Genomic DNA, 24,471 nt, shown 5'->3' on the forward strand with positions numbered 1-24,471 from the left:
TAAGTAAATCGATGTTAAAATCACCCATAATATAAATATGTTTTTTATCCAAAGTTAACTTCTTTAAAATAGGGTCAATGTCTGTAATGAAATTATCGATTGAAGTGTGTGCTCTATATAATACTCCCACTAACACATTCTGATTAGATTTACATTCAATTTCAATAAAACAAGATTCAAAATTTGAATTGGCATGACAAAGATCTTTTCTGAGTTTATACTTTACTTTATCAGAAACATACATGCAGACACCACCTTTTTCCCGACCAGTCCTGTTCATATATTCCAAATTGTATCCAGGAATATTAAAATAATCATGAGGTTTATCTTTCAAATGAGTCTCGGAAATACCAATTACACTGAAATTTTGGTCCAATGTATTTAAACAATTTTTGAGTTTTTCGAAGTTTTTTGACACGCTTCTGATATTGGCATTTAGTATATTAAATTTTCCACGACTTGCATCAGGATCTGAACAGAACTGTTCAAGGGTAACATATGAGCATTCGTGCATATCACAGTTTGCACTGTTTACAATATCATTATAATTTTTATTATTAAAATTGCAATCCAGTGTTATGGGATTGAAAATTATCTTATCATATTTTTCTAGGTCTACATCTTTTATATTTTTAACGTGGGGGGACTGGTTTAAATCGTATACTTCAGCCTCAATGTCAGAATTTGAATTGTCACAATTATCAGAAGGCCTACTGCAGTTCTGACAAATCCATTCCTTGGGATTTAGAACTTTCAATTGTTTTGGTTTTAATAGAGTACACTTTTTATGAACATAACCGTTACATAATTTACATGATATATCCTTGTGACATTGGTTTACAGTTTTTGAGCACTTTACACATACATCTTTAACGGGCATAAAAAACAAACAAAGAACAACAACTTGGCTCGTTGGATTCGTCTATACGAAAAGCAAACGGCTGTCAATCACGTATATGTCCTATCCACCACGTCCGAATACCTTGTCGTTGCGTACTATCATTTGCATGTCAATAGTTAACTTTGTGTGTTTATATTCTAAGTTGTCACGTGCTATCTTACACTTACAACCTGGAATGGACACGTGGTACTTAACTTTAATCTTTCGTAGCTATTCCGGATTCTTGCAATACTTTTTAAATTAACAAGGTCTGGACAAGCCAATACTAGTTATGACCAACGTAAGTATCATCCGATGGACGCAGAATATGACACATTAACTTAATTATGTATTGGTTTGATTTGATTTTGAGACCAACATTATCTTTAAAGAATGGTTCGTGTAATAAAGCAGCATACACGTGTAAATTCTTACCCACTATTCACAACAACAACAACAACAACAAAAATCAATGTCAATAGTTAATTCTTCTCATTGTGCGAAGCTGAAGTCAAATTTGCATGGGGCTGTCTTAAAGAACATGTAATGGGCAGGAGGTACTTAATTTTAGAAATGGACAAGACAATACTAGTAATAACCAACGCAAGTTCCACCCGTTTGCCACGTTGATACGCATGTTTGGACGAAGATTGTGACACATTTGACTTGGTTTAATATTGTTTGCATTTGGTTGCACGGAAAATACTATGTCAGGTCAAAGTAATGGCTTGAACTGATTTTTAATCCTATCATTTTGCAAGATACATGTTTTTGTTCTTACTTAACTTTTCGCTAACATATATGTGGATAGAAAGTTTTAGGTTTTTGTGCACAGAAATACTTCATTATTCTATTAGGATTATAATTCAATCAGCTTATCAGCTTGATGATTTTTACATTAAATTTTGACGAGTTGTCAGGCATAAAGTCGTATACAGACTCCGAGTATTGTACGTACAATATTGTATGTACAATATGTACGTTATTTAATCTATTGCCATTCTATTTCCAGTAATGTTTAAGTTCTAACGAATGTTTGATGACGATAAATCGATAATATGTTACATACAATATCTAGCAGAAATATATTATCGATTTTACGTCATCAAACATTCGTTAGAACTTAAACATTACTGGAAATAGAATGACAATAGATTAAATAACGTACATATTGTACATACAATATTGTACGTACAATACGGAGTCTGAAGCGCGCTTAAGCCTTTATTATACATATTACGAAAACCACATATTATACATATTTAAATCGTTAAAACAAACATTTTCAGAACACAAAGATTATTGCATTACACTACATAATTATACAAGTATACGAAATTATCAGCTTGATGATGGCTAACGATACCGAAAACATGAGGGAAGCGCAAGTATGAGTACAGAACTCAATTGACCTTTTCGGTAAATCCCATAAGCCTTTGCGAGTACACCTAAGAACTCGTCATTCTGCGTCACGCCGCTCTGCGCCGATGCGCACATCGTTTATCGAACATCGTTACTGCGCATTGCAAGTCGGCGTGACGTAAAATGACGAGTTCTCAGGTGTACTCGCAAAGGGTTATGGGATTTACCGAAAAGGTCAATTAATGCAACCCTGTTAAGACGAGTCGCAGGTCTTACAGCAAATTAGTCAAGGAAGCTACTGGTAATATTAATATTTCCTATTAGGCTAATGAAAGTTAATTCCGAGTTTATCGTCCCTTTTTTTCCCAGGTTGGTGAGGTGACTTTTTCATTTTTCATTTTTCATTATTTCATCAGATTTCATTATTGACCTGAAATGCGTGTTGATTTAAAGCCACACTCATACATGTTATTTATAAACATGTTTTTATATGGGTAGGGACTAGAAAAGTTAGAAAAGAGCCTGGTTTTGCTTCCAAGTTATGAATTTATATGTTTTACAAACAAAAATATATGTTTCCAATTGCTAAAACTGGTGAAAACACTGATACTTTGAAAATAATGAATTATTTTGGCATTTTTGAAAATTTGACGCGGGTGTTTTTGGTTTCCAAAAAGTGACGCGGGCGGGGGACGATAAACTCGGAATCGACTTTCACTAGCCTTATGTTTCCGTATCGAATTATTGTTAAGATTAAAATTTCCAATCGCTACGGTGCTAATTCAAAAATCCAAAAAGTTTTGTTCTTCCCAAATCAATCATTCTATGTAAAACTTTACATGTAGTACATAATCGGTGCATTTTAATTCCAAAATTATATTAATTCGTTCGCATTTTCTAATTTCAAAAGGATAAATGTGATCAGTCGGAAGTCGGAAATATGGATCTTGAGATATAGCCAAACAAAGGAAGTACTTCCTATTGTTTCCTATTGTTTTAGAAACTCTTTAACTGCTCATATCTTTTGAACTGCTTGTTCAAATTCAATGAGGTTTTCTTCAATCCTATAAAAAACTTAAATTTGAATATGTCCCACTTCAGTCTGATTCTGCTTGATCACGACACAAATGATGCACATGGTAAGATGATATCTTTCTGGAGTGAGATTTTCAAGGTGATTCCATTTATAGAGTGCAATCGCTCAAACGAAACACTACGCTTTTGATCACAGAGTTCATACTCTAAAACCGCTTGTCCTTTATATGGATGGCTCTTCACAGGGCGGATGTTCACCCTTATGCATTTTATGAAGCAATCAAGAAGAAAAGTAAGTCATTTTAAGATCCAAATGAAAACTAAATCAAACCTTCAAAGTGGTAATCGCTGAAAAAGCTAATCCCAATTTTCATTTAATTTCAGATGTTCTATGTACAAATTACAATTGGCATTACATGATAACAAAATTCCCTTTAAAAAGGAAAGTTGGTCTCACAATCGAGAAGAGGTCTGTTACCTTATTAGTTTAGTATTATGGTTGCCTCTATATCACTTATCAAGTGTTGACTTGGTCTTACATCAACAATATATATGTACTAATGAAATACAGCCAAATATTGAATAATGAAAGAGTCGCCTCATCACTCAACAAAATATGTGACTTGAAACTTAACATCAACCCCCATTAGCCTTGGTGGAAACAGTAAAGTCAGCGCCATGCAAAATTGCTTTTCGCCAGTGTTCTGTTCCACGCAGCAGTGCGAGATGATCAGCGACAATGAGTAATTTTAACAACATTTTGATCATCGATGGTTCATTTGTAAATGCAATTTTTCAACCAGTAATTTAGATTCATACATTACAGAAACAAATAGGATCTTCAAAAGCGCAATAATCATAAGGGTTTGTAATAATTACGACAAAGTGGAAAATGATTATGTTTATCGATTATTACAGAAGGACAGCTCATTCCAGCAAAGTGCGTTTAGTGGTCATTTCAATTTGCACATGTGTCTATAATGTGCAAGTTTAATTGATGAAATGCACGTCTTTCTGTAAATCGCAAGACATTTATATGTCAACTACAGGGCTTTCGTTTAAAAATGAATTTTTTAATATATATATTCCAGTATTGATTTTTGGTGTTTTGGGAAAAAATCCATATGTTCAACACGAAAGGTCAAAATTTTCATATGATGGACGGCCTTTCATCCCAGCTACATACACTTTAAGTGCATATCATTAGATTTATCATTTACTTCGAGGACTGTTAAATTTTAAAAATATCAATTTTTAATCATTTGCCACAAAATGTTTATTATATCGCGAATATAAATAAAATCCAAAATATTTGATATCAGAAGGACATGCCTCGTAGTAAAAATGCAATTCGATATGCCTGATGTGCTCTCAGGTCCCACAAAAAGTGAAAACGTCGCTATCCGAGTCCTTAATAAAACAATTAAACACAACACACAATACTATTTGCATAACATCACGCTTTGCTACTGTACTAATCATGTTATAATGCTGATAACTATAATTCTAATAAGTATCAGCTCGCTTGAGTTCGGTCAATTTAATGTGACACGTAGTGGAAATGAATATTCGTTTTATCATAATCTACATCTAGGAGTCGCAGTCGAATTTATTTGAATTTAACTCTCTTCACGCGGGTGTCGACTGCAGACGACAAGTTTCAGAAATGTGAATTTTCATGACCATATTTGGAATCAGCATGAAAAATGCATTAAAATGAGTACAAACAAGCCTACTATTGGTTCAGTGGTTCTTAAGATAGCTTTTGATATTTTGAGACAATACCTGAAAACTTGGACTTTTTATGTTGAAGCCTATGGCTAGCATGCAGAGCATTAAGCATGAAACATTTTCTTAAGATTGTAATCACTTCCTTTGGATAAACAAAGAAACCCATTATACAGAATATTGAGAAACCTAAGTATCAGCTTGCGTTAATTTCTTAAGAATAATGACGAAAATAATATGCTGATCGCCTTTTATAGTTCAACTCTATTTAACATCTAATTCCATTCAGAATTGGTCAGACCAGTATAAGCATATCACGGTAATCTCCTTCACCGAAAGTAAATTGAACACCTAAAATTACAAGTAAATACCAATTTGAATTCTATTTAGCTCCATTGATTTTTTTATTTACATGTTATTAACTTCATTACAAATAGCTGTACAACTCTAAAATATATCGTATTTTCAATCACTTTCACCTGACAATTGGACTCCTTTTACCTAAGTCAGAATTATACAGTATCAAACATTATCCTTTTAATATAAAATGGTCCATTTTTTGGAGAAAGGGAACCAATCGTATACAAGAGTACACAATTACTTTGTCATGGTTTTAATGACACCTTTTATCTTGACGTTTTAACTCCATTATAAAGTACAGGATGTGAAAAAATAATTATTTAAAAAAAAACTATTTAGTTTTCATCGTTATCGGTTCCACAATAAAATAGTAGTAGTTTTGCACATTAATCTGTTTTCTTAAACGTTGTCAGGAACTTCCAGACCAACCCCTGTAAAATCTTTATATCTTTTCAGATATCATATTTACCACCTACCGCCTGCCGTTGACATAATTGATTGGAAAGAGAGTGTCCAATACAGGAAATGTACATGTATAAATGCCGTTGCACCTTTAGTATGTTTGACTTTGAAAGGTTTACACGTATAGCGTAGTTTGTCAACTGTTTCCAACAATATTATCCTCTGTAAAATGATCGATGTGACTTTTAATCACTTTCTAGGTCAAGTATTTAATCACAGTAACTTTCAGAAGAATACAAAATGAATAAAAAATAAAACACACAATAAGACAATACCATACAGATATTTTTGAAACGGATGAAGTACAGCCTGTCGTCGCTCTGGCTTCATTTTGGTTCAGATTCACCCTACTTATCCCAGACTAAACTAGGCTATGTCAATTTCCCCCCCAAAATCACTATCGTAAGTCAGTCAAAACATTTCCCTTTATTAAAGAACCTCTGCTTTTTACAAAATAACAAATCAATCTGTTAAAGGGACATTTTGTGATTCGCTCATCCTCCTTTTTAATAGTCGTTGAATTGTCAAGTTCTTACGTTAGTGCCCCACAGTGGAACCATATCTTTCTCATGGTTATGCACACAAACATTATGTTTTGATGTCGTAAAATCACAACTTTTTTGGAATAAGGTGGGGACGAGGCTTTGAATCACGAAACAAATACCCTTTCAATTGAAATGTAAGACATAAAATCAATTATGTCATTGAACTATGGAATAACAGTATTTTCAAAAATATTTGAAATATATTTCATAAGACACGCAATAATAATTGACACAATAGGTTCATTATTCAAACAGCTCATTAATTTGCGAAGTTAGCACCACCTATAAAAAATGTACTTTTAAAGAATTATATTAATACTACACATCCTTTTAAAATACACCTGTTTTCGTTACGCGTTTTCTTGCACCTGTAAGTCAGTATAAGTCTTAAAGAGCATGATGGAATTTGAAACAGAATTTAGTATATGCAATAGGATGCTGTTGATATCATAATCATTAAAAAATGACTTCTGTCATTTCCCTCATTTATAGGGCTACCTCATCAACTAGTGTATACTGGGAGGTGTGTCCGTATATTCAGTTGTTTACATTTCATTTTAAAATTTAATAACAACAAATTAAATGTTTTTGTTTCAATTTATTTTGCATACCACTTAAAGCACGCTGAGGGTAAACGTGGTAAATTGAGGAAAGGCAAATCACATACCTTTCATAACATTCATGATGTCTATCAAGTACTATATCCTGAAATGCCCAGACTATTTAATAAACCTGTCGAAATTGCAGAAGTTTATGAATTACTCATTTTGTTATAAAAACTCAGTTCAAAATGCGTGTATAGTTATATATCCCAATGGTAATAAAAGCTTTCTCGGCTTGTTTTGATGTTGTTGCAGCGGAGGAGTAACATTGTAACACTTTCTTCTCTTAAGTTGTAGTGATTTGTTTAAGGGGCTTAAGGTAGGCAAATGACCTATTAAGAACTGTAAGTAGAAAAGAATAACCTTTAAAGGCTGGTTTTAAGTAACCTTTAATGCTCTGCATGCTAGCCAGACGCTTCAACATAAAGAGTCAAACGTTTCGAGATATTATATTAAGAACCACTGAGCCAATACTAGGCTTGTTTGTACTCATTTTGATGCATCTTTCATGCTGATATTATGGTCATGAAAAAAATGTACAATACTGAAATTTTTGAAATAAAAAAAAATTGAAACTTTTCGTCTGCAGTCGACGCCCGCGTGGAGAGAGTTAAAGGCTGGTTTTAAGTATTTATGAATTACAGTTAAACATACTAATCACCGTGCAACAGAATCTTGACTCTAATCCTTATTTTGTATACCACTATATCCTGAAGCGTAGCATTAATCTGTTACGCTAACATTAGTAAAGTTTACTTCTTTAACCCTGATCCTGACCCTCTAATTCAGAAGCTTAAATTTGAGGTTTATAAAAGCTGACAGTTATTTCTAATACATTTGTTGGGATTTATTTTAATTCCGGGCTGTATAAAACATTTTAAGCGTCATAGATACGAAATTGCATTTATGACTATATTTTGTCGGTTTTTTATATGACTCATGGCATGCCAGGTACATTGGCACAAATGATACCAGTTGAAAGACAGTACTTAGCTTTTCGCATGACTAGCGAGGGACCACAGGATCCTATGTCACTTCATCTAGGCACGCCACACAACAGATCATTAGCTTTTACGATATACCTCATTACGTTCCAATCACTAATGGCAAACCAATGGAAATACTCTTCACGTCGATTACTTGCAACTCTGTAGCTATTTCTTGTTGATACCAACAATATTTGTGTTTATTGCAATGGAAATACGTACGCCGTTGATGCTTGATTTGGAATAGTATTTGGATTTTATTCGTTGGTCCTTCGTAATCCGTGAGTAGAATATTAACGAATGATTAGATATATATTTAGTAAAAGCATCCCTGGCATGCCTGGCAAAAGTAGTATGCTTTCTTTGATATTTTTTCATGTGGTGTTTGTTCTGTTGCTTTTTGTTTTGGCTGTCGTTGTTTTCTTTATTACTTTCAGCTATTAGTATGTATGTTTCGCTGGTTACTATTTGTATGTATCTGAATTTCAAATAATATATTGCTGTCGTTTTTTAAATTCATAAATGACACCACTGACAAATCTGTCAGGACCTTCACTTAGGGCTATCGCTTGCCCCCCGGCCTGCCAAAAATATTTGCCTCCCTAATTTGCACATGCCAAATATTTGGGACCACAATTTGCAAACCTTAAATGATCTACATATCATGATATTGCGAGCACACCGAACAGGAAAATTTGCATATTGAAGCATTTCAGTACTGTTTTACGAAGCCTTTTTAGAGCGTTTTATTTAAGGGTAGACTAGGTATTGTTGGTCTAAGCAACCTAAAAATCTATTTTCATTATCTAGATCAATATATTATTGAAAATTAATACCTTGATGCTTTGCAAAAGTTTACTCTACAAATCGTATACTTTGCAAACTTGCTTAATTTATTGTTGTTAATTAGTTATGTACATTTTACAAAAAGTGTTGTTGTTTCAGCCCTCTTTACAACGTAACTTAAGAACCGCAGCACATATAAAAGTATATCTGTGATATTGTAATTCTTCTACACGCTCGCTATGAATTGAGCAATGCAGTTTTTGCCAAAGCTCACTACCATTCGTAAGATGCTGCGAACTACTAAATCACAACAGTTTAAAATAATTAATAACCTTAAAAGGCGCCCCATGAATTTGTGCCAAAATTCTCTCCCCGCCCCCCCCCCCCCTCGGCTTGCGAAATTGTGCTTGCCTCCCCCTTTCGGCTGGCCAGCACCCCCCCCAATTTCACACTCCCCAGGGCTCATAATTATTGAACAGCCAATTACATAATGAATGTCAACATTTTTAAAAAATTTCGATTTAAGAAATTAGTACATGGTAAATGGTCGCCTGTTGGTTCAAATATTCTTGTAATCCCACGGATGTAGGTGTGTAGTCGGTGGGTATATTAGTCAATGTTGAGTTAGTTTTGGTTGCTCAGTCGCGTCGGTGAGAGTAGTCACTCGTTTGGTTGGTTCTTCGCTTGTTGACTGGTCTCGGCTCGCATACATGTCGGTTCTTTGACAGGTTGCATAGTCATGTCAGCATGGTCGGGCAGTTCCTCGATTGGTCCATAAATTGGTCGATTAGTCGCTAACGTGATCAATTAGTCGGTTAGTCCATCATTTATCGGTGCCGGTTGGTCGTTCAGTTAGTCAGTTGGTTAGTCATTTGGTTAGTCTTTTACTTTTAGCGGTATGGCGGTCACGATATGATGGTGGTACATGCATGAATTTGCCGACTTTTACCCATTTAAAATGCTGCCATGCATCGAAAAGGTTAATAGAACATCGTTAGCGCGTTTGCCCGTTCAAAGACGTCAAGTTACTGCAGCAACAGTCCTCTACACCAGCTTGTGCCCACAAGATCTGAAGGCACTGCTACCAAAGCCATTTGTAGTCAGAAGAGCTACCCGCTCCAGCTTGTCCATGCTTTGCCATGCTCTCACAGTACCAGTTTCTAGAACCATATCTACTGGCATGACCTTCATCCACACTGCAGTTCACGTTTGGAATAGCCTACCAGATGGAGTTGTCGGAGACGTAACTGACAACGGCGCACCATCCTTCAAGACCAGAGTGCATTTTAAGCATCTCATTTCATGTCTCTGATGCTTAAGTTACTGTACCCCGTCACTCGTGTTGATCCTAAGCTGCTGTGAACCACTGATTGGCCCATGTGGTTGTCTTTTATAGTGCCTAGGTGTCACTCCTCACTATTGTTCACTCTAGCATTTTATTTTAAACAAAGGTTAAAAAGAGCATGAAACCGCATTTGATGGAATCACAAACAAAACCAGGGAATGGAGAACTATGTATACAAGAAAGGAACCGTTTATACGAGGAAGTCAAACCTATTCTCTAACCATTTGCCTTTAATCTAAACAATGTTTTCATAAACATAATCAGATAATAGAAACATAATAACGATAAATCCGAGGGACTTTTCTCTTGTTTGTCAAGTGGATCAAGTCCTATCGTTGCTCATATCCGCCCAACCATCAACCCAGCGTCGTGCTTTATCATTTTGTACCCAGGGACCAGCAATATCTCTCATAACCTTAACCGAACTAAAACTCAGTAAAGCTCACTATGAAAAGCACTGCGCATGCATGCATACCACGTGATGCGATGACGCAATCAGCTCCAAGTCATACCCACGGAGTCACTGGCCAAGCCAGCGAAACCCCGTGGCTATAAGTCGGTGATCTTCTGCGTGCCATGCGAGGGGTCCGAGGGTAGAACCCGGGTACCAAGTGACTTCTTTGTTCATTTTTCTCCTTCTCGTTTGTTCTTTCCCTTCCGATAGCAAAACAAACAAACAAACATACAAACAAACAAAACAACAGCAACAACAACAACAAAACGTGGGTTCGGTTAGGGTAAGTGGAACATAGATGACCATCTATTAAATATTAACTGCAGAGTACTGAATTTGTCAGAATGAGTCAGTGCAATCAACTCGCGGTGCCAAATTGACTATGAACTTGAAGTCCGATTTTATGACAATTATAATTTGTACCATAAGTAGGATAAAATATAAATTGGAGTATGTCTTTATCATGTTGACGTGCGTAAGTCTTATTATTGTGATAGACTTATGGGCGGCGTTACATATACAGGGAAAGGAAGAGACGATATCGCAATATAATTACAATTATTACCCATCCCTTGGTTTTGTCTGTTAAAACAAAACGTTGTGTGTTCTGTTACACCTTCCAGCCACATAACACCAACTTGGTTCCGTATGTATAAATCAGGTTTATTGAGCAACATCATTTGATTGAAATCTTGTTCAAAAGTGGTGCTTTTAACTTTTATTTTATTTATTTTTATTTTATTTTACAAATTCGGCTAAAATACATCAAAAAGCAAAGTAAAATTACGCAATACATACAAAAGGAAATAAAAGTAAAATAAATAGACCCAAATGGGCTAGCCAGGAAGAGTCAGAAGTATCAAGACACTGTCACCAAAAGGTATACATAATACATAAAAAGATATACTATTAAATGACTTCTTATTTCTGTACGTTAATATTCATAATAAGAGTACTGAATTTATGGTAATGTAGAAAAAACCTATTTCTACAAATAATTATCACACAGTTACCATGTACCATGGTTACTTCTCTTACACAGGATTACCCCGGAGGGGTTCTCCTGTTTGAAGGTATACGGGAATGTACCACGGTTTTGGGGTACCTTTTCAGCAATTTTGTATATCGATGGGTGTGTTTCAGTGGAGACCAATGCGCCCAAGCCCCTAAAAGCGCCCAATTAGGGCAAATTTTGATGCTTTGGGGTGTTTTTTTATTAAAAATTAGTATACGGATGGGTGACAAAAACAGCAAAAAGTAGGTATAGAGAAAGTCAGCATCCGAAAGTTTGCGTTGCCCATCCCCGTAATTTTGTTCGAAGACCTCTCGGAGGATTATTCAGTTTGCAGCAAAGCGCACATTCATTCAACAGGTTATTTTTCAACAATGCTAAATCTATTTGCTACAAATATGAGCAAAGATAAGAAGCCAAAATCAGGTAAGGACAACATTTTGTATTTTAGAGTTTGACTCATTCTAACCGCAGCAGACATCACCTTGACCTAGATATTATTCGCCGATCCTGTGAGTAAAATTAATTGTACGATGACTATTCCAAAGTACACGTAACCTTTGTAAGGTGTAATTGACTGACAGCGACGTATATAAATATTATGATCTTATTGCCCATATCATGATTATTAATCTTTTGTCAATTTGACAACTCCATGTATGTCTATATAGCACACTTGCATTGTTAGAAAGTTTTGATATTTTAAAATAACGTTTTTGTATGTATTTTATTGTTTCGATACGCTATTGTCGTTTTTCTTCAAATTAAATATTTCCGACTTCAGCCTGAATAAAATCGTGCCGTTCACATAATATCACATTCTACTTAACAAAGGGGTTTGGGGGGCATAGGCTAGGCTTACATGAATGCGTCCTACATTCGAAGTTATTATTGAAATAAAATTTGAATAAAAAAAATAAACATCATAATGACAAATTTATTTCGAATTTTTGAATAGTACTTTTCTAGTTCATGAATTGCTACTTGAATTATTCATTATTTATTATTTCATATATTTGAATAGCAACTCCCTACGTTACATATTTTGTTACGGTAAAATTCGTCGGCTGTATTCCATAGTGGTCATTTTTTTTAAAAATTGGCACAAATGTTTTTATTGATGTTCTCATCAGTCATAATTAGCTAATTAATTAGTAATTAATTAATTAAATGCGGCGTATAGTTACAAAGTGACATTTTTTGTATTCCATAGTGGCGTATCGACCATACGCCACTTTGTATACACATTTTATAATTAAGAAATATCGGCAAAAATGAAAAACTTTGTATGTCACAGTGGCGTACACGTATCGGACCTATACGCCACTATGGAATACAAACGACGAAAAGTAACGCCATAGGGATTACACGGCGACCGAGGTGGCGTAAGGTTAACGTTTGGTTAGGGTATTGCGTTTTGTTTGTTTTCCATAGTGACGTATAGTTTTGTGCTTTTTATTTTAGTTTGCCAGCAATAGTATGCATTTATTTCCTTTGAAAAATATATAACAATAAAATCAACAAGAATAAACTTAGATGAAACCATCACTACGGATAAAGTGCTCAACTAAAAAGGAGCAGGAATATATTTAAATGTAGTGAATTTAATATTTACACCATCATTTAATACAGAACTGTTGTTTCGTATAGGTGTTGTCACACCTACACTCCTCAGTTGATTCTATTTAGTTTATTACAGAAATATCACATCATTTACAAAATATAATGAATGTCTGATTTACACAACTCGATTTTAAATTGCCATTTCTTCAAACCCGATTTTCTCGAAAAGTTGTTTATTCGCGGCGCCCCACTATAAGCCACTATGGAATACAGACGACGAATTATGTTGTCACTATAGACGAAACCAATTTCACGCATTCCTGCTTCTCAATGGCAGCCATTAGCCGCGACGGGTACTACCCAACTCCCGGGGGGGGGTTCTTCCTGGTTGAAGGTATACGGGGTTGTGCCACGGTTTTGGGGTACCTTTTTAGCGATTTTGGTATATCGATGGGTGGGTTTTCAGTGGTTACCAATGCGCCCAATTGGGCGCATTTGGGCAAAATGCCATTAAAGCGCCCAATTATGGCAAATTTGGGTGCTTTTGGGTGCTTTTTCTTGAAAATTGGTATACTGATGGGTAGCAAAACAGCAAAAAGTAGGTATAGAGAAAGTCAGCATCCGAAAGTCTGCGTGGCACACCCCGTACAAAATTTTTCGAAGAACCCCCCCCCCCCGGGACCCAACTATCCCACCTAAAATGTGGGATGATGCGGCCTTGAAGGGTATTATAAACTGCATTCTATCACCCGTGTAACACGTAGACACGATGACAGTTTACAACACAAAAGAATCTAACATCGAATTTTAAGCGGGTTTAATCCACCCAATTCGGTACTCACAACACCTGTTTGGTGCATGCGGGTACCCAAATATGGCCGACCAAATCCTGACCATGACTTGGCTCGTTGGATTCGTCTATACGAAAAGCAAACGGCTGTCAATCACGTATATGTCCTATCCACCACGCCCGAATACCTTGTCGTTGCGTACTATCATTTGCATGTCAATAGTTAACTTTGTGTGTTTATATATTCTAAGTTGTCACGTGCTATCTTACACTTACAACCTGGAATGGACACGTGGTACTTAACTTTAATCTTTCGTAGCTATTCCGGATTCTTGCAATACTTTTTAAATTAACAAGGTCTGGACAAGCCAATACTAGTTATGACCAACTTAAGTATCATCCGATGGACGCAGAATATGACCCATTAACTTAATTATGTATTGGTTTGATTTGATTTTGAGACCAAAATTATCTTTAAAGAATGGTTCGTGTAATAAAGCAGCATACACGTGTAAATTCTTACCCACTATTCACAACAACAACAACAACAACAACAAAAATCAATGTCAATAGTTAATTCTTCTCATTGTGCGAAGCTGAAGTCAAATTTGCATGGGGCTGTCTTAAAGTACCTGTAATGGGCAGGAGGTACTTAATTTTAGAAATGGACAAGACAATACTAGTAATAACCAACGCAAGTTCCACCCGTTTGCCACGTTGATACGCATGTTTGGACGAAGATTGTGACACATTTGACTTGGTTTAATATTGTTTGCATTTGGTTGCACGGAAAATAATATGTCAGGTCAAAGTAATGGCTTGAACTGATTTTTAATCCTATCATTTTGCAAGATACATGTTTTTGTTCTTACTTAACTTTTCGCTAACATATATGTGGATAGAAAGTTTTAGGTTTTTGTGCACAGAAATACTTCATTATTCTATTAGGATTATAATTCAATCAGCTTATCAGCTTGATGATTTTTTATATTAAATTTTGACGAGTTGGCATAAAGTCGTATACAGACTCCGAGTATTGTACGTACAATATTGTATGTACAATATGTACGTTATTTAATCTATTGCCATTCTATTTCCAGTAATGTTTAAATTCTAACGAATGTTTGATGACGATAAATCGATAATATGTTACATACAATATCTAGCAGAAATATATTATCGATTTTACGTCATCAAACATTCGTTAGAACTTAAACATTACTGAAATAGAATGGCAATAGATTAAATAACGTACATATTGTACATACAATATTGTACGTACAATACGGAGTCTGAAGCGCGCTTAACCCTAACGCTCCTGAATGCTACAAAATACTACTTGATATATGCGCTGTTCGTGCATGCATCCCACGTGGTGTGATGACGCAATCGCCCTAAGCGATATATAGGCACGGTTTCGCTGGCCAGCGAAGCCCAAGACCCGTGGCAAAGTGTCGCCGACCGAGTGCTTGGCATGCGAGGGGTCTCGGGTTCGAATCCACCCAGAGCAAACAACTTCTTTCCTTCTTTTCTCTCTTTATTCTTTCCTTCTTTCCCTTCCGTCGCCAAAGGCCCTTAGGCGGTTAGGGTTAGGTTACCACTATCGAAACTCAGTATAGGCTTCCTTAACCCTAACGCTCCTGAATGCTACAAAATACTACTTGATATATGCGCTGTTCGTGCATGCATCCCACGTGGTGTGATGACGCAATCGCCCTAAGCGATATATAGGCACGGTTTCGCTGGCCAGCGAAGCCCAAGACCCGTGGCAAAGTGTCGCCGACCGAGTGCTTGGCATGCGAGGGTCTCGGTTCGAATCCCACCCAGAGCAAACAACTTCTTTCCTTCTTTTCTCTCTTTATTCTTTCCTTCTTTCCCTTCCCGTCGCCAAAGGCCCTTAGGCGGTTAGGGTTAGGTTACCACTATCGAAACTCAGTATAGGCTTCCTTAACCCTAACGCTCCTGAATGCTACAAAATACTACTTGATATATGCGCTGTTCGTGCATGCATCCCACGTGGTGTGATGACGCAATCGCCCTAAGCGATATATAGGCACGGTTTCGCTGGCCAGCGAAGCCCAAGACCCGTGGCAAAGTGTCGCCGACCGAGTGCTTGGCATGCGAGGGGTCTCGGGTTCGAATCCCACCCAGAGCAAACAACTTCTTTCCTTCTTTTCTCTCTTTATTCTTTCCTTCTTTCCTTCCGTCGCCAAAAGGCCCTTAGGCGGTTAGGGTTAGGCCTTTATTATACATATTACGAAAACCACATATTATACATATTTAAATCGTTAAAACAAACATTTTCAGAACACAAAGATTATTGCATTACACTACATAATTATACAAGTATACGAAATTATCAGCTTGATGATGGCTAACGATACCGAAAACATCAGGGAAGCGCAAGTATGAGTACAGAACTCAATTAATGCAACCCTGTTAAGACGAGTCGCAGGTCTTACAGCAAATTAGTCAAGGAAGCTACTGGTAATATTAATATTTCATAATATGTTTCCGTATCGAATTATTGTTAAGATTAAAATTTCCAATCGCTACGGTGCTATTTCAAAAATCCAAAAAGTTTTGTTCTTCTCAAATCAATCATTCTATGTAAAACTTTAGTACATAATCGGTGCATTTTAATTCCAAAATTATATTAATTCGTTCGCATTTTCTAATTTCAAAAGGATAAATGTGATCAGTCGGAAGTCGGAAATATGGATCTTGAGATATAGCCAAACAAAGGAAGTACTTCCTATTGTTTCCTATTGTTTTAGAAACTCTTTAATTGCTCATATCTTTTGAACTGGTTGTTCAAATTCAATGAGGTTTTCTTCAAAATGTAGGATTGCAAATGGTGCTTACAATCCTATAACAAACTGAACATTGAATATGTCCCACTTCAGTCTGATTTTGCTTGATCACGCCACAAATGATGCACATGGTAAGATGATATCTTTCTGGAGTGAGATTTTCAAGGTGATTCCATTTATAGAGTGCAATCGCTCAAACGAAACACTACGCTTTTGATCACAGAGTTCATACTCTAAAACCGCTTGTCCTTTATATGGATGGCTCTTCACAGGGCGGATGTTCACCCTTATGCATTTTATGAAGCAATCAAGAAGAAAAGTAAGTCATTTTAAGATCCAAATGAAAACTAAATCAAACCTTCAAAGTGGTAATCGCTGAAAAAGCTAATCCCAATTTTCATTTAATTTCAGATGTTCTATGTACAAATTACAATTGGCATTACATGATAACAAAATTCCCTTTAAAAGGAAAGTTGGTCTCACAATCGAGAAGAGGTCTGTTACCTTATTAGTTTAGTATTATGGTTGCCTCTATATCACTTATCAAGTGTTGACTTGGTCTTACATCAACAATATATATGTACTAATGAAATACAGCCAAATATTGAATAATGAAAGAGTCGCCTCATCACTCAACAAAAATATGTGACTTGAAACTTAACATCAACCCCCATTAGCCTTGGTGGAAACAGTAAAGTCAGCGCCATGCAAAATTGCTTTTCGCCAGTGTTCTGTTCCACGCAGCAGTGCGAGATGATCAGCGACAATGAGTAATTTTTAACAACATTTTGATCATCGATGGTTCATTTGTAAATGCAATTTTTCAACCAGTAATTTAGATTCATACATTACAGAAACAAATAGGATCTTCAAAAAGCGCAATAATCATAAGGGTTTGTAATAATTACGACAAAGTGGAAAATGATTATGTTTATCGATTATTACAGAAGGACAGCTCATTCCAGCAAAGTGCGTTTAGTGGTCATTTCAATTTGCACATGTGTCTATAATGTGCAAGTTTAATTGATGAAATGCACGTCTTTCTGTAAATCGCAAGAAATTTATATGTCAACTACAGGGCTTTCGTTTAAAAATGAATTTTTAATATATATATTCCAGTATTGATTTTTTGGTGTTTTGGGAAAAAATCCATATGTTCAACACGAAAGGTCAAAATTTTCATATGATGGACGGCCTTTCATCCCAGCTACATACACTTTAAGTGCATATCATTAGATTTATCATTTACTTCGAGGACTGTTAAATTTTAAAAATATCAATTTTAATCATTTGCCACAAAATGTTTATTATATCGCGAATATAAATAAAATCCAAAATATTTGATATCAGAAGGACATGCCTCGTAGTAAAAATGCAATTCGATATGCCTGATGTGCTCTCAGGTCCCACAAAAAGTGAAAACGTCGCTATCCGAGTCCTTAATAAAACAATTAAACACAACACACAATACTATTTGCATAACATCACGCTTTGCTACTGTACTAATCATGTTATAATGCTGATAACTATAATTCTAATAAGTATCAGCTCGCTTGAGTTCGGTCAATTTAATGTGACACGTAGTGGAAATGAATATTCGTTTTATCATAATCTACATCTAGGAGTCGCAGTCGAATTTATTTGAATTTAACTCTCTTCACGCGGGTGTCGACTGCAGACGACAAGTTTCAGAAATGTGAATTTTCATGACCATATTTGGAATCAGCATGAAAAATGCATTAAAATGAGTACAAACAAGCCTACTATTGGTTCAGTGGTTCTTAAGATAGCTTTTGATATTTTGAGACAATACCTGAAAACTTGGACTTTTTATGTTGAAGCCTATGGCTAGCATGCAGAGCATTAAGCATGAAACATTTTCTTAAGATTGTAATCACTTCCTTTGGATAAACAAAGACACCCATTATACAGAATATTGAGAAACCTAAGTATCAGCTTGCGTTAATTTCTTAAGAATAATGACGAAAATAATATGCTGATCGCCTTTTATAGTTCAACTCTATTTAACATCTAATTCCATTCAGAATTGGTCAGACCAGTATAAGCATATCACGGTAATCTCCTTCACCGAAAGTAAATTGAACACCTAAAATTACAAGTAAATACCAATTTGAATTCTATTTAGCTCCATTGATTTTTTATTTACATGTTATTAACTTCATTACAAATAGCTGTACAACTCTAAAATATATCGTATTTTCAATCACTTTCACCTGACAATTGGACTCCTTTTACCTAAGTCAGAATTATACAGTATCAAACATTATCCTTTTAATATAAAATGGTCCATTTTTTGGAGAAAGGGAACCAATCGTATACAAGAGTACACAATTACTTTGTCATGGTTTTAATGACACCTTTTATCTTGACGTTTTAACTCCATTATAAAGTACAGGATGTGAAAAAATAATTATGAAAGATTGGAAATTACTGTGACTATTTAGTTTTCATCGTTATCGGTTCCACAATAAAATAGTAGTAGTTTTGCACATTAATCTGTTTTCTTAAACGTTGTCAGGAACTTCCAGACCAACCCCTGTAAAATCTTTATATCTTTTCAGATATCATATTTACCACCTACCGCCTGCCGTTGACATAATTGATTGGAAAGAGAGTGTCCAATACAGGAAATGTACATGTATAAATGCCGTTGCACCTTTAGTATGTTTGACTTTGAAAGGTTTACACGTATAGCGTAGTTTGTCAACTGTTTCCAACAATATTATCCTCTGTAAAATGATCGATGTGACTTTTAATCACTTTCTAGGTCAAGTATTTAATCACAGATTTCAGAAGAATACAAAATGAATAAAAAATAAAACACACAATAAGACAATACCATACAGATATTTTTGACATGGATGAAGTACAGCCTGTCATCGCTCTGGTTTCATTTCGCCTTCAGATTCACTATATTTGTTCCAGAATAAACTAGGCTATGTCAATTTCCACCCCAAAATCACTTTAGTAAGTCAGTCAAAACATTTCCTTTTATTACAGAACCTCTACTTTTTAAGAAGTAACAAATCAATCTGTTAGAGGGACATTTTGTGATTCGTTCATCCTCCTTTTAGTCGTTCAGTTGCGAGTTCTTTTACTCATGTTTATTACAGTGACCCATAGACTAATGTGTTGTAATTTCTGTTCGTCGACAGAGAGAATATACAAATTGAACTATGTCTATTTCATATTTATGCACACAAAAATTATGTTTTGATGCCGTAAAATCCCAACTTTTTTGGAATAAGTGGGGGATGTGGCTTCGAATCATGAAACAAATGCCCTTTAAAAGAAATGTAAAATATAAAATCAATTATGTCATTGAAGTATGGGGTAACAGTATTTTCGTAAATATTCAAAATATATTTCATAAGACACGTAATAATAATTGACACAATAGGTTCATTATTCAAACAGCTCATTAATTTGCGAAGTTAGCACCACCTATAAAAAATGTACTTTTAAAGAATTATATTAATACTACACATCCTTTTAAAATACACCTGTTTTCGTTACGCGTTTTCTTGCACCTGTAAGTCAGTATAATTCTTAAAGAGCATGATGGAATTTGAAACGGAACTTAGTATATGCAATAGGATGCTGTTGATATCATAATCATTAAAAAATCACTTCTGTCATTTCCCTCATTTACAGGGCTACCTCATCAACTACTGTATACTGGAAGGTGTGTCCTATATTCATTTGTTTACATTTCATTTTAAAATTTAATAACAACAAATTAAATGTTTTTGTTTCAATTTATTTTGCATACCACTTAAAGCACGCTGAGGGTAAACGTGGTAAATAGAGGAAAAGCAAATCACATACCTTTCAGAACATTCGTGATGTCTATCAAGTACTATATCCTGAAATGCCCAAACATTTAATAAACCTGTCGAAATTACAGAAGTTTATGAATTACTCATTTTGTTATAAAAACTCAGTTCAAAATGCGTGTATAGTTATATATCCCAATGGTAATAAAAGCTTTCTCGGCTTGTTTTGATGTTGTTGCAGCGGAGGAGTAACATTGTAACACTTTCTTCTCTTAAGTTGTAGTGATTTGTTAAAGGAGCTTAAGGTAGGCAAATGACTTATTAAGAACTGTAAGTAGAAAAGAATAACCTTTAAAGGCTGGTTTTAAGTAACCTTTCATGCTCTGCATGCTAGGCATGTAAAGCTTCAACATAGAAAGTCAAACGTTTTGAGATAATATATTAAGAACCACTGAGCCAATACTAGGCTTGTTTGCACTTATTTTAATACATATTTCATGCTGATTCTAAATATGTTCATGAAAATGTACAATTCTGACATTTTTGTAATTTAGAAAAAAATTGAAACATTTCGTCTGCAGTCAATGCCCGCGTGGGGAGAGTTAGAGTTAAAGGCTGGGTTTAAGTATTTATGAATTACAGTTAAACATACTAATCACCGTGCAACAGAATCTTGACTCTAATCCTTATTTTGTATACCACTATATCCCGAAGCGTAGCATTAATCTGTTACGCTAACATTAGTAAAGTTTACTTCTTTAACCCTGATCCTGACCCTCTAATTCAGAAGCTTTATTTTGAGGTTTATAAAAGCTGACAGTTATTTCTAATACATTTGTTGGGATTTATTTTAATTCCGGGCTGTACAAAACATTTTAAGCGTCATAGATACGAAATTGCATTTATGACTATATTTTCTCGTTTTTTATATGACTCATGGCATGCCAGGTACATTGGCACAAATGATACCAGTTGAAAGACAGTACTTAGCTTTTTGCATGACTAGCGAGGGACCACAGGATCCTATGTCACTTCATCTAGGCACGCCACACAACAGATCATTAGCTTTTACGATATACCTCATTACGTTCCAATCACTAATGGCAAAGCAATGGAAATACTCTTCACGTCGATTACTTGCAACTCTATAGCTATTTCTTGTTGATACCAACAATATTTGTGTTTATTGCAATGGAAATACGTACGCCGTTGATGCTTGATTTGGAATAGTATTTGGATTTTATTCTTTGGTCATTCGTAATCCGTGAGTAGAATATTAACGAATGATTAGATATATATTTAGTAAAAGCATCCCTGGCATGCCTGGCAAAAGTAGTATGCTTTCTTTGATATTTTTTCATGTGGTGTTTGTTCTGTTGCTTTTTGTTTTGGCTGTCGTTGTTTTCTTTATTACTTTCAGCTATTAGTATGCATGTTTCGCTGGTTACTATTTGTATGTATCTGAATTTCAAATAATATATTGCTGTCGTTTTTTAAATTCATAAATGACACCACTGACAAATCTGTCAGGACCTTCACTTAGGGCTATCGCTTGCCCCCCCCGGCCTGCCAAAAATCTTTGCCTCCCTAATTTGCACATGCCAAATATTTGGGACCACAATTTACAAACCTTAAATGATCTACATATCATGATATTGCGAGCACACCGAACAGGAAAATTTGCATATTGAAGCATTTCCGTACTGTTTTACGAAGCCTTTTTAGAGCGTTTTATTTAAGGGTAGACTAGGTATTGTTGGTCTAAGCAACCTAAAAATATATTTTCATTATCTAGATCAATATATTATTGAAAATTAATACCTTGATGCTTTGCAAAAGTTCATTCTACAAATCGTATACTTTGCAAACTTGCTTAATTTATTGTTGTTAATTAGTTATGTACATTTTACAAAAGTGTTGTTAATTGTTTCAGCCCTCTTTACAACGTAACTTAAGAACCGCAGCACATATAAAAGTATATCTGTGATATTGTAATTCTTCTACACGCTCGCTATGAATTGAGCAATGCAGTTTTTGCCAAAGCTCACTACCATTCGTAAGATGCTGCGAACTACTAAATCACAACAGTTTAAAATAATTAATAACCTTAAAAGGCGCCCCATGAATTTGTGCCAAAATTCTCTCCCCGCCCCCCCCTCGGCTTGCGAAATTGTGCTTGCCTCCCCTTTCGGCTGGCTAACCCCCCCAATTTCACACTCCCCAGGGCTCATAATTATTGAACAGCCAATTACATAATGAATGTCAACATTTAAAAAAAATTTCGATTTAAGAAATTAGTACATGGTAAATGGTCGCCTGTTGGTTCAAATATTCTTGTAATCCCACGGATGTAGGTGTGTAGTCGGTGGGTATATTAGTCAATGTTGAGTTAGTTTTGGTTGCTCAGTCGCGTCGGTGAGAGTAGTCACTCGTTTGGTTGGTTCTGTTGACTGGTCTCGGCTCGCATACATGTCGGTCCTTTGACAGGTTGCATAGTCATGTCAGCATGGTCGGGCAGTTCCTCGATTGGTCCATAAATTGGTCGATTAGTCGCTAACGTGATCAATTAGTCGGTTAGTCCATTATTTATCGGTGCCGGTTGGTCGTTCAGTTAGTCAGTTGGTTAGTCATTTGGTTAGTCTTTTACTTTTAGCGGTATGGCGGTCACGATATGATGGTGGTACATGCATGAATTTGCCGACTTTTACCCATTTAAAATGCTGCCATGTATCGAAAAGGTTAATAGAACATCGTTAGCGCGTTTGCCCGTTCAAAGACGTCAAGTTACTGCAGCAACAGTCCTCTACACCAGCTTGTGCCCACCAGATCTGAAGGCACTGCTACCAAAGCCATTTGTAGTTAGAAGAGCTACCCGCTCCAGTTTGTCCATGCCTTGCCATGTTCTCACAGTACCAGTTTCTAAAGCCATATCTACTGGCATGACCTTCATCCCTACTGTAATTCACGTTTGGAATAGCCTACCAGATGGAGTTGTCGGAGACGTAACTGGCAACGGCGCACCATCCTTCAAGAGCAGAGTGCATAAGCATCTCATTTCATGTCTCTGATGCTTAAGTTACTGTACCCCGTCACTCGTGTTGATCCTAAGCTGCTGTGAACCACTGATTGGCCCATGTGGTTGTCGTAGTGCCTAGGTGTCACTCCTCACTATTGTTCACTCTAGCATTTTATTTCAAAAAAAGTTTTAAAAGAGCATGAAAGCGCATTTGATGGAATCACAAACAAAACCAGGGCATGAAGGCCTAGGTATACAAGAAAGGAACCGTTTATACGAGGAAGTCAAACCCATTCTCTAACCATTTGCCTTTAATCTAAACAATGTTTTCATAAACATAATCAGATAAAAGAAAATAATAACGATAAATCCGAGGGACTTTTCGCTTGTTTGTCAAGTGGATCAAGTCCTATCGTTGCTCATATCCGCCCAACCATCAACCCAGCGTTGTGCTTCATCATTTTTTTACCCAGGGACCAACAGTGTCTCTCTTAATGGAACATAGATGACCATTTAATATGTTAACTGCAGAGTACTGAATTTGTCAGAATGAGTCAGTGCCATCAACTTGCGGTGCCAAATTGACTATGAAGTCCGATTTTATGGCAATTATAATTTGTACCATAAGTAGGATAAAATATAAATTGGAGTAGGTCTTTATCATGTTGACGTGCGTAAGTCTTATTATTGTGATAGACTTATGGGCGGCGTTACATATACAGGGAAAGGAAGAGACTATATCACAATATAATTGCTACTATTATCATCCCTCCGATTTGAAATATAAAGATGTATTAACTTACACCTAGCACCTTACACATGTTACATACACCCACATAAACACTGTTCTTAGTTCCGTTTGCAGAAAAGCTCTTGAGAGCTGGTCTGCACTACAGTAAGCCAAGCAATTAAGGTAACAGTTATGTTCATCCCTG

At 35.7% G+C, this 24,471-nt stretch overlaps 1 protein-coding gene across 2 annotated transcripts in view; it reads left to right on the top strand.

Moving 5' to 3' along the window:
* Nucleotides 1-24,471, top strand: part of LOC140164222 (uncharacterized) — a 150,933-nt gene that overhangs the window by 11,696 nt on the left and 114,766 nt on the right. Inside the window, exon 1 of one of the 2 annotated variants that reach the window (XM_072187473.1) lies at nt 21,711-21,784. The exons of the other annotated variant lie outside the window; for it this stretch is intronic. The gene's annotated coding sequence lies outside the window, so the exon portion shown is untranslated. Of the gene's footprint in view, nt 1-21,710; nt 21,785-24,471 lie in introns of those variants that run through there. 2 annotated transcript variants of the gene reach the window in all.

This window comes from Amphiura filiformis, chromosome 11 (genome assembly GCF_039555335.1).
Source record: "Amphiura filiformis chromosome 11, Afil_fr2py, whole genome shotgun sequence".
Taxonomy (NCBI): domain Eukaryota; kingdom Metazoa; phylum Echinodermata; class Ophiuroidea; order Amphilepidida; family Amphiuridae; genus Amphiura; species Amphiura filiformis.